The sequence below is a fragment of the Ceratotherium simum genome, chromosome 4, assembly GCF_057802395.1.
Source record: "Ceratotherium simum simum isolate JZ-2026a chromosome 4, ASM5780239v1, whole genome shotgun sequence".
NCBI lineage: Eukaryota > Metazoa > Chordata > Mammalia > Perissodactyla > Rhinocerotidae > Ceratotherium > Ceratotherium simum.
This window is the reverse complement of record NC_141903.1, coordinates 93,546,658-93,559,599: the sequence shown is the minus strand read 5'-3', so window position 1 is coordinate 93,559,599 and position 12,942 is coordinate 93,546,658.

The window sequence follows — 12,942 nt, the reverse complement described above, 5'->3', positions numbered from 1 at the left end:
ATGATCAATATGCACTTGAGAAAAATGTGTATTCTACTGTTTTTGGCTGGAATGTTGTGCCTATGTTTCTTAGATGCAGTTGGTCTATGTTGTTGTTCAAGTCCTCCTTTCGTATTATCTTCTGTCTGGTTGTTCTATCCATTATTGAATGTGGAATATTGATTCAATATTGCACAATATGCAATCTCCTACCATGATTGCACAGCTGTCTGTTTATCCCTCCAGTTCTATCAATTTTTGCTTCATGTATTTTGGGGCTCTGTTGTTGTGTGTGTATTTATTTATAATTGTTATACCTTCTTGGTAATTGACCCTTTCATCAATATACAATGTCCTTCTTTGTCTCTTGTAACCTTTCTTTGACTTGAAGTCCATTTTGTGTTTCAATAACTTAGCCACTCCAGCTCTCTTTTAGTTAGTGTTTGCATGAAATATATTTTTCTATCCTTTTACTTTTAGGCTTTTTATGTCTTTGTGTCTAAAGTGAATATTTTATAGGCAGCATATGGATGGAACATGTTTTTGCTTTTTTATCCAATCTGCCTCTCTCTGTTATTTAACAGATTAGCATAACCCACCTACAATTAAAGTAATTATTTGTAAGGAAAGACTAACATGCCATCTAGCTATTTGTTTTCTGTACATTTTATCTTTTTTGTTCCCCAATTTCTCCAATACCATCTTTTGATTAAGTTGAATTTTTGTAGCGTTCCATTTTGATTCTTATTTCTTTTTCTGTCTAATTTTTAGTTATTTTCTTATTGGATACCTCAGGATTAAAATTAGCATTTTGGGTTTATAATGACTTAGTTTGAAGAAAACCAACTTAGTTTTAGTGTTATGCAAACACTTTGCTCCTATGCATCTCTTCCCTCCCTCTTGATCTGGTTATTATCACAGATTAAATCTATATAATTTATGTGCCCTTTAACATATTTATAATTAATATTTATTCATTTATCTTTTAATGTAGAAAGAAAAGAGGAGTTACAAACCAAGTGTACAATAATACTGGCTTTTTTATTTTCCTATATAGTTACCTTTACCAATGTTCTGTAATCCTCCTTATGACTTCAAGTCACTGTCTCGTGTTCTTTCATTTCAGTCTAAAGGGCTTCCTTTAGCATTTCTCGTAGGGCAGTTCTTCTGGAAATGAATTCCCTCTAGTTTTTTTAATATGGAAATGTTGTAATTTTTCCTTCATTCTTGAAGATTACCTTTGATGGATATAGAATTCTTGGTGGACAGGTTTTTATTTTTTTTCTTTTAAAACGTTAGATGGCATCTCGCTGTCTTCTGGCATCAGTGGTTTCTAATGAGAAATTAGCTGTTAATATTATTGAGGATCCCTGGTAGGTAATAAGTATCTTCTCTTTTGCCGTTTTCAAAATTCTCTGGTTTTGAGAATTTGACTATTATGTGTCCTGGTGTGGATCTTTTTGAACTTATCCTGATTGGAATCATTGAGATTTTTGGTTGTAGGTATTTCTATCTTTCATCAGATTTGGGAAGTTTTGGGCCATTATTTCTCCAAATATTTTTCTATCCCTTTCTCTCTTTTCTCCCTCTAGGACTCCTAAGATGTGTATGCTCATATGATTGTTGTTGTCCCACAGATACCTTAAACTCCATTAATCTTTCTTCATTCTTTTTTCTTTCTCCTCCCCAGACCTGATCATTTAATGCCGTGTCTTGGAGTTTGATGTCTCCTTCTTCTGCTTGATTGGATCTGCTTTTGAGCCCCTCTAGGTAACTTTTCATTCCAGTTATTGTACTTTTCAGCTCCAGAATTTGTTTGGCTCTTTTTTCTAATTTTTGACTCTTTATTGATATTCTCACTTTGTTTTATATCATTTTCCTGATTTCACTATTTCTTTGTCCAATGTTTCCTTTAGCACATTGAGCATATTTGAGACAGTTGATTTAATGCCTCCGATTAGTAATTCCTATACTTGCGCTTCCTTACTGGAGGTTAGGACTGCAATCATTAAGTGAAAACATCAAGATCCCAGGGCAACTAGCAAATCTCTTAAAAGCTCCTATGTTAATTTTTAACAGCCTTTCATTAACATCGAGGGCCAAGAAACAAAATCTTAGTATTGGAGGAGCTGAAATAAGGGGCTAAAATCAGCACAATAGAATGGAAGAGAATTAAAGCCTATGACTTTTACCTGATTTTTTGATCATAGAATCTATTTCTACTAAGTGAGCTCTCCTTGTCACTTACGTAAAGTACTAGAAGAAAGATAAAATAATTCATTCTGCATCTAAATGAGGACTTCGCCTTTAAAATATATTTATATTTTTCAAAAAATTAATATAAATACAATTTCTTCAAAAGCACTTGGATTGTCACTCTCAAAAAGTAGAAAAATAAAAGATTTCAATTCCACCATGCTATTCAATAATGCTTTATTTCTCTGATCACATAAGTGGTAAAAAATAGAAAAACCTTTCTAGTCTTATGTTTTTCATTAAACATATTAAAGCAATGACGTGCGTAATTTTATTCTACATATTTACATTATGTAGAATAAATATGTAGAAAATATGTAATGTACATATTTTCTGTTTTTATACAAAAAAGATCTGTGATAAGCTTAATAAGTAATTTTTACTAATTTTACTGATACGTAGTGAATTTGTGAGCATTATTGAATCTGCAACATAAAATACTAGAAATAATGAGAAATTTATCAGCTACATCACACTCTCTAATTAAGTGTTTGTAAGTGGCAGATTCCTGGGAACCACCTTCTACATACCTAATCAGATTATTCCAGGAATTTTTTAGGATTAATGTCAGTTACATGGACCACAAGAAGTTTTAGGAAACAATGATCTAAATACTAATTGAGTGAGGGAAGGATGTGTATATATGTGAGTTTCTGCTCCTTGGTCTCTACCCCTTATCATCTGGCCAGCTTCCCTACACAAAAATACGGCAGAATGACAGGGCAGCTGGGATACCTTTCTATAAAGGTTCACCAGTTAGAATTAAGACCCCAATCAAGATTCACTGATGAAAATGTAGCAAAGGCCAGAGGCAGGAGCTAAAGTGCAGCACTGTGGAATGCCTTACGGATTCATAAGGCTCTCATGCTGACTCCAATCTACATCCCACTTCTAAGGAGTGAATTGATGCTTTATTTCTTTTCACTGTAATGAACTGGAAAGAAAAGAAACTTTCTGCATATAAGTGAGGACATTGTCTTTATAATGTACTTCAATTCACTAAAAATCGATACAAAATTAAACGAATTATTGATATCTACAGCAACAAATTAGATTCTAATTTGGTCAAATTAATACATAAAAGCATCTAAAACTATTTTAGTTCTATTATGCTTTTCAAAAATGCCTCAACATTCTGCTGTTTATAGTTAGGTGATGTATACAGAAGAATAATTCCAATTAATCATGTCCATGGAGCATTTATTAAAGCTGAAAATGTTTAATTTATGGATTATGAAATCAGACTTCTGCAGGTAGATGGTGCGTGTTTCCACCATATGCTGTTGGGAAATATAATTAAAAGTAAAATCCCCTGCCAACCCAGAAAACCTCTCCATAACGGCAGAAGAGAAAGAAAACAGTTCTGTTATTGAATATGCATTAAACCTGAATGTGATGTGCACCACAGACAATTACTAAAGAGATTGTAAAGACGGACAGAAACCTTACCATTTTATATAGCCACGTAGATACAAACCATTACAAGGGCTCAAGATAACCAACTAGTCCTCAAGTAAGACACATTTCGAGCACCATTCGTCATAATATAGTTCATCCTAAATTCACTCGGTAAATGAGGTAGCTACCTGTGTTTGTTAATTGCTTTTATCAAATGAAAAAAATGTATATTTCTTGTATCCTTATAACAACGGGTAGATTTGCAGTGGCAAGCCAAGAGTCAGCTGAAGTTACGGTCACATCCTTCAGGAAACTAGGAAATAGAGGCATTCCCTTCCTTGATGAATATATTTCAAAGATATTTCTCCCAGATCCTTAAAGTAATATTTCTGGGTTATAAAAGTAGCGAGAGGTTTATTTAGGCTTTAAAAAGATTAAAATACATTTCAAAGACGCAGAGAAAGAACTGACAAGTTTTTTTCTCTAAGAAAAGAGAAAACTGGGGAGGTCTCTTCCCTTGTTTTCAAAATGAAGTCTCTTATTTTTCACTTATATTTGCCCTTACATTACCTAACTTCCAGCAGAATTAACCAAGCAAGTATGGTGTCTGTGCCAATCACTTTGGATTGATTGTCAATGAAAGAGAAGCCAGGAAATATATTTATCAACAACCCAAAGAATTCTAGCTCCACAATTTCTTCTAGAAAGACAGTTTTAGATTTCAGTATAAAATCCTAATATGACGTATAGGAAAGGTAAAAGGAACCAGGGTTCTATTTAAGGCTACAAGGCTAGTTCATGTAGACCCAAGACAGTGGTTTAAGTCCTTTCACTTAATTCCTCGGTTTTTCCATAGGTGCTGTGAGAAACAAGAAACTGAATTTCAGAGTAATGCAATTGAGACATTAGTGTAAAGTCATTGATGCTTCCCAAAGAAGAGGCAAGAATTCTGGATTCTGATTTATTGATGTGGAATTCATTTGCTTTATGATGTAATTACAATGGACTCATCATATTCTTGGCTCCAATTATCTAAAACAAATTCCAATATTAGCAATTATTAAGAAATGGTCATATGATCAAGATTGGTCAATCAGATGGCCTGTTCAAAGGTAGGACTCAGTACTGAGTGATTGAACGAAGCAGCTCAGAAGAGCATTAATTTAGGCCTGGAGGCAGCAGTGACGCTGTGAAGCAGATGCCGTGTCCAGGAGTGGCGCCAGGGGGAGAACTAGAATCCAGTTTTGACTGGGGAAGCAGTCACCTCCTCATCAAGCAGTTACACTGGTAACTTGAATTTGAAGAGCCACTTATTTTCCTTGTATTCTGAGCTTCCTTTTACCATTTTTCAGAATTGTGGTAAAATATACATAACATAAAATTTACCATTTTAAACATTAAAGTGTACAGTTTATTGCAATTAAGCGCATTCCCATTGTTGTGCAACCATCATAACTAGCCATCTCCAGAAATTTTCTATCATCCAAAGCCAAAACTTTGTACCCATTATACAATAACTCTCCATTCCTCCTTCCTCCCAGATGCTGGTAACCACTATTCTGCTTTCTATCTCTATAAAGTTGAGTTCAGTATTCTAGGTGCCTAATATAAATGGAATCTTACAATATTTAACTTTTTTATATAGCTTATTTCAATTAGTATAATATAATATCTTCAGTTTTATCCATGTTATAGCATACCAAAATTTTATTCCATTTTAAGGTGGAATAATATTCTGTTGTATGTATATCCCAAACTTTGTTTATCCATTCTTCCAACGATGGCTATTTGGGTTGCATCTGCGTTTTAGCTGTTGTGACTAATGTTACGAACACTGGAGTATAAATATCTGTTTGAGTCCCTGCTTTCCATTCTTTTAAGTATGTATCTAGAAGTGGATTGCAGAATTACATAGTAATTCTATGTATAAATTTTTGAGGAACCACTTACTGTTTTCCACAGTAGCTTCATCCTTTTATGTTACCACCAGCAATGCATAAGCTGAGTACAAATTTCTCCACATATTTGCCAATACTTGCTATTTTCTTGTTTTTTATTTTATTTTGTTTTTTTGCAGGGAAAGATTCGCCCTGAGCTAACATCTGTTGCCAATCTTCCTGTTTTTTTTTTCCTCCCCAAAGCCCCAGTACATGGTTGTATATCCTAGTTGTAAGTTGTTCTAGTTCCCCTGTGAGAGCCACAGCCACAGCATGGCTACTGACAGATGGGTGGTGTGATTCCATGACCAGGAAGTGAACCTCTGCCACTGAATCAGTGAATGCCGAACTGTAACCACTAGGCCATCAGGGCTGGCTCTTTTTTTTTTCTTTTTAATGATGCCACCCTAATGTTTGTAAAGTGGTATCTCGTGGTGGTTTTGATGTGCACTTCTCTAATGATTAATGATGTTGAGCATCTTTTCATGTGTTTATCAGCCATAAGTATGTCTTCTTCAGAGAAATATATAGTCTAATCTTTTGCATGTTTTTGAATTGAGTTGTTTAGTTTTCGGTGTTGAGTTGTAGGAGTTCTTTATATATTCTGGATGTTAATTCTTTATCAGAAAAATGATTTGCAAATATTTTAACCCATTTTCTACATGGTCTTTTCACTCATTTGATATTATCCTTTTTTTTTTTTTTTTGAGGAAGATCAGCCCTGAGCTAACATCCATGCTAATCCTCCTCGTTTTGCTGAGGAAGACCGGCTCTGAGCTAACATCTATTGCCAATCCTCCTCTTTTTTTTCCCCCCAAAGCCCCAGGAGATAGTTGTATGTCACAGTTGCACACCCTTCTAGTTGCTGTGTGTGGGACACAGCCTCAGCGTGGCCGGAGAAGCGGTGCGTCGGTGCGCGCCCGGGATCCGAACCTGGGCTGCCAGTAGCGGAGCGCGCGCACTTAACCGCTAAGCCACAGGGCCGGCCCTGATATTATCCTTTGATGAACAAAGTTTTTAATTTTGATAAAGTCCAATTTATCTTTTAATTCCTTCTGTTGCCTGTGCTTTTGTCATATCCAATTGTATATTGTCATGTCCAATAAATCGTTGCTAACTCCAATGTTTTGAATTTTTCCCATGTTTTCTTGTATAAGATGTACAGTTTTAGTGAAGAGTTTAGTTATTTGATCCTTTTTGAATTAATTCTTATATATGGTGTAAAATTTGAGTCCAGTCTCATTATTTACATGTGGATATTCAGTTTTTCCAATACCATTTGTTGAAAAGAACATCTTTCTCCTATTGCATGGTCTTGGTACTTTTGCCAAAATATCACTTCAACATTTGGGACTCTTGTGCACTGTTGGCAGAAATATAAAATGATGCAGTCATTATAGAAAACAGTGTGGAGGGTCTTCAAAAATTTAAAAATAGAGTTACCATATGATCCAGCAATCCCACTCCTGGGTATATAGCCACAAAAATTCAAAGTAAGATCTCAAAGTGATATTTGCACATCCAAGTACATTGCAGCATTATTGGATTACAATTTTTGCAAATGTCCCTTCAAGATCTTGTTTTCAATTTTTTTGATATACACCCAGAGTGAGATTGCTGGATCATATAGTAATTCAATTTTTAATTTTGGGGGGAACTTCCATACTGTTTTCTCTAGAGGTTGCACCATTTTACAACCCCACCAACAGTGCACAAGGATTCCAACATCTCCATATCCTTGCCAACATATACATTGTGGGTTTTTTGTGTGTGTTTTTGTTTTTTTATGGTAGCCATCCTAAAGAGTGTGAGATGATATCTCATTGTAGTTTTATTTTGCATTTCTCTGATGATTAGTGATGTTAGGCAGCTTTTTATATGCTTGTTGGTCATTTGTACATCATTTTTGGAGAAATGTCTATATATCTATTCTTATGCCACACTGCACGGCATATATATATGTGGCAGACCTTATGCCACAGTACCACACTGTCTTGATTATTGTTGCTTTGTAATAAGTTTGGAAATCAGGAAATGTGAGTCCTCCAACTCTGTTTTGACAATTCTGAGTCTCTTGACTTCCCATATGATTTTTAGGATCAGCTTGTCCATTTCTACAAAGAAGCCAGCAAGGATTGTGATATGAATTGGGCTAAATCTGTAGATCAATGGGCAAGTATTGCCATCTTAATAATAAGTCTTCTGATCCATGAACATGCGATGTCTTTCCACTTATTTACATCTTCTTTAATTTCTTTCAACAATGTTTTATAGTTTTCAGAATACAAGTTTTGTACTTCTTTTGTTAAATTAACTCCTAAGTATTTTATGCTTTTCAATGTTACTCTAATTGAACTTTTTTCCTAAATTTGGGGCTGTTATTTTTGGATTGTTCATTTCTCTTGTATAGATATACAATTAATTTTCAAATATTGATCTTGAATCTTGCTGAATTTGTTTATTTATATGAACAATGCCAAAGTGGATTCCTTGGGATTGTCTATATATAAGACTATGTCATCTGCAAATAAAAATAGCTTTACTTCTTTCTCAATCCAGATGCCTTTTATTTCATTTTCTTGCCCAATTTACCTGGCTAGAATCTCCAGTACAAGGATGAACAGAAGTGGCAAGAGCAGACATCCTGGTCTTGTTCCCGATCTTAGGAGGAATGCATTCATTCAGTCTTTCACTATTTAGCATGATGTTTGCTGTGGGTTTTTTATAGATACCCTTTATCAAGTTGGGGAAGTTCCCTTCTGTTCCTAGTTCAAGTGTTTTATCATGAAAAGGTGTTGGATTTTGTGAAATGCTCTTTCTGTATCTATTGATGTGATCATCTAGTTTTCATCCTTTATTCTATTGAAACGTTGTATCACATTAATTGATTTTCAGATGTTAAACCACTTGTGCATTCCTGGGATACATGTCACTTGGGCATGGCTTGTAGTCCTGTTTATATGTGATGGATTTGGTTTCCTAATATCTTGTTGAGGATTTTTGCATCTATTTTCATAAAAGGTGTTGGTCTGTAGTTCTCTGTGCTTGAGATTCTTTGTCTGGTTTGGTATCAGGGTAATACTGGCCTCACACAATGAGTTGGGAAGTAATCCTTCCTCTTCTATTTGGTGGAAGAGTTTGTGAAGAATTGCTGTTAGCTCTTCTTTAAATGTTCAATAAAATTCACTAGTGAAGCCATCTGGGCCTGGGTTTTTGTGTGTAGGAAGTTTTAAAATTACTAATTCATTCTCTTTGCTTGTTATAGGTCTATTCATATTATGTATTTCTTGAGTAAATCTCAGTATTTGTCAAGTTCTGGGAATTTGTCCATTTCATCTAAATTATTTTGTTGGCATACAGTTGTTCATAGTATTCCTTTATAATCTGTTAGATTTCTGCCAAGTCGGTAGTGATATCTCCTCTCTCATTCTTGATGGTAGTAATTTGAATCTTCTCTCTTTTTTTCTTGGTCAAGCGAGATAAAGGTTTGCTAATTTTGTTGATCTTTTTAAACCAAGTTTTTGGTTTTCTTATTGTTTCAAGAGTTCCTTATGTATTCTAGATACCAATCTGTTTCATATATGTGTTTTGCATTTCTCCCAGTCTGTAGCTTGTGCTTTTATTTCCTTAGTGTCTTTTGAAGAGAAGAAAAGTTTTAAATTTTGATGGAGTCGAATTTATCAATTTTTTTGTGGTTTGTGTTTTTTGTGTCCTATCAGAGAAATCTTTGCCTAATCAAAGAGCATTAAAATTTTCTCCTGTGTTTTCATATAGAAGTTTTATAATTTTAGGTTTTACACTTAGGCCTATGAAACATTTTGAATTAATATGGTCTGTGGGTAGGTTTGAGGTTCGTTTTTTGGATATGGAAGTACATCATATGTTGAAAGACTATTTTCCCCCCATTGATTTGCCTTTGCATTTCCATCAGAAATTGCCCGTGTGTGTGTGGGTTTATTTCTGGGCTCTCTATTCTGTTGCACTGATCTATGTGTTTATCCTTTCAACAATATCACACTGTCTGGCTTTAGTCTTTATAGCAAATCTTGAAATCAGGTACTGTAAGTCTTTTAACTTTGTTTTTCTTTTTCAGCATTGTTTGGCTACTCTAGTTTCTATGTTTCTACATAAATTTTAGAATCATCTTATTAATTTTTATTTTAAAAGAGTATGCTGGGATTTTGATTGGGATTGAATTCATAGATCAGTTTGGGGAAAACTAACAAGTTAATAACATTGAGCTTGGAATTCATTAATATGGTATGTCCGTCTACTTGGATCTTTGATTTCTCTCATTTGAATTTTCAGTATGCAGATTTTGTGCGTTTTGTTGGATTTATACCTAAGTGCATCATGCTTTTGGTACTATTGTAAATGGTATTGTTGTTTTAATTTTAATTTCCAATTGTTTGTCACTACTGAAACCACCTCAGAATTACGCATTACAGTTTAGTCCAATTTAGAACATGCTTCCTTCGCTAAAATGTTTTTGTAAGTTGTTTTTTCACAGAGCATGTGCAGAAGATGGAAACCTTGTCCTCAGATGACGGAGAGCAGCACCAAGACCAAAAAGTTCCCTGACCACAGAACTCAACATGACGTAAAAGTGGCACAGGGAACCTAATGAGAAGCAAGGGGTCCCTTGATTTGTAGCACACTGGACTTACAAGATCTTTACGCTCCCACCACCCAATCAGATTCTGCCAAGCTAGCCTTTTACATAACCACTTCTACTTCCAACTCCTTAAAAGTCTGTCCGCACTTCAGCCTGGGGAGACAGATTTGAGCCTTGCCTCCTGTCTCCTTGCTGGTCGACCCTGCAATAAAGCTCTTTCTTGTCTCAAAAACTGGTGCCATAGTATTGGCTTCTGCGCACATTGGGTTGCAAGCCCTTGCTCAGCAACACTGCTATATGGAAATGCAGTTGACTTTTGTGTATTGGTCTTGTATCCTGTGATCTTGCTAAAGTCACTTATTAGTTCAAGTAGCTTTTGTGTAGATTCTCTTTGGCATTTCTACATAGATAATCATGACTGAGAATAGTTTATTTATTCCTTTCAGCTCTGTATGTCTTTCATTTATTTTCTTGCTTAATGCACTGGCTAGGAACTGTGGAATGACCAGTGTGCTTTTTATTCACTAGTCTTGTTTAACAAATTATTTTTAGAATCCTCCTTTCCATAAAAACAAACCCCTTAGGGCCGGCTCCGTGGCTTAGCGGTTAAGTGCGCGCGCTCTGATGCTGGCGGCCCGGGTTCGGATCCCGGGCACACCCCAAGGCACCACTTCTCCGTCTAACCCGAGGCCGAGTCCCACGTATAGCAACTAGAAGGAGGCGAACCTATGACATACAACTATCTACTGGGGCTTTGGGGGGAAAAAAATGAATAAATAAAATCTTTAAAAAAAAAAAAAAAAAACCCCTTAAACAACAAACCTCTGGATGCATTTCAGGGGTCGGTGAATCTGAAAAACATAAGCAACTTTTTATATTAATATGTATATCTGTATTTTCTAGGAGGAAATGGGTTCATAGCTTATATCAGACTGTCAAAGGGATTTATGTCGTCAAAAGGGTTAAGGAACTAAATTTTGAGTAAAAGCCTAGGTATATATAAAGAATTTTCACGATACTGTTTTTCACATATACAGCAATGAAAGTTAAAGAACAGTGATTTTTTTTTTTTTTGTGAGGAAGATTAGCCCTGAGCTAACATCTGTCACCAATCCTCCTCTTTCTGCTGAGGAAGATTGGCCCTGGGCTAACATCTGTGCCCATCTTCCTCCACTTTGTATGGGACGCCACCACAGCATGGTTGACAAGCAGTGCATCGGTGCGCACCCAGGATCCGAATCTGGGAACCCCAGGCCACCAAAGCGCAGCACACACACTAAACTGCTACGCCACCGGGCCGGCCCCAGTGATTTTTTTTCACCTTGCTCTCTCTCCCCTCCACGGGAAAGAATAAATGGTTCTCAACAGTTTTGGCCCCTATTACAACTTTTGTGTTAAAGACAGGCAAATATAAATCTTGGTAGGGTTTGGTGGTAGGACTTGCTTAGAATGCAGAAAAAATATAGATGAAGTAAGGCCAAATCACTAAGTCAAAGCCCACAAAAATAAAAATATACCAAGAAGGGCATAAGAGAAACACTCACTGGTTATGCATGTATCAAGCTTGTTATCCTAAGGTGCTCTTGAGAAACTGAATAAATCATATTGTCTCATTTACATAAATATAAAAAGATTAAAAATTTGGTATATTTTTATCTCAAGTTTGGTTTAAATCAGCCTATTTAAATAAAAAGTTAGGAAGTAGGTTTGAATAAAACCAGAGACAAACAGTAAATGGGATTATTTTTAAGACCTTCTTCAAACAACTGTAAGATGTTAAAGCATTGTCACTAGTGTCACATGAAAACCTAGGACTGAAATTAGTGAGGATATTAATAACCACAAATTCCCAAAGGTGTAGGTCTTTGCTAGGCTCCACTATCTCCTTCTGTGGAAGGAAAATCTTGTCTATGATTATGAGTCAGTGTTAGCATTAAGACAACTAGTAATCACTTGATAGGCCAGGGAATTTAGTTTATCCCAATAGTGAAGAGAATACCGTCTTCTCACAACAGCCATTAGCACCACTGAACATAACAGAAACATATGTGGTGCTTCCTATGTGCCGAGCACTGTTCACTCGACACTTACAACAGCCCTGCGAGTAACCGTCCTCGTTTTATCCACAATTTGGCCCCAGGTGGTACTGGGGAGTACCTTTGTGATATTACCCTGGCCTAAGGAATCCTTCTCTACCTCCACACCCATTCTACAAGGACTGCATCCCATATCATTTATCCTCTTCTGATACTCATAGAAAATCGCTTGTATCTCTTGTCCTCTCTCACAGTGATGGAATAAATGAAAAGGAATAAGAAAAGGTAACATAGATTGTGGTATATGAGAAAGCCATTTGGTTTACAACTGATTCAGCCTGAACTTCTTTTTCCAGCATGGCCTGACGTAGCCTATCAAGCATGCATTGTACATCTGCTATAAACATTTACAGTGTCCCAAAGCCAAGAGTGATGCCCTTAAAGATAGGGATGAAAGCCTCCCTCACAGATCAGCATTTCTTTGAAGATAAGCATTCCTTCCCAGAAACCAGTGTCAGATTGACCTGCTGTGTACACAGCAAAACAGCTTTTGTAATAAAAAGAAAAAAAAAGTATTCCTGTCATGTTTGATGTTCCTTGTTCCAAAACAGTATCTAACCACGCCATACACCTCGCTCCTCCGGGTGCTTCCTGCCCCAGTGGAGCTTGCTCTCGGGGGCTACAGTCCTCCAAACTGGTTCATATATTAAACTCACCTCTA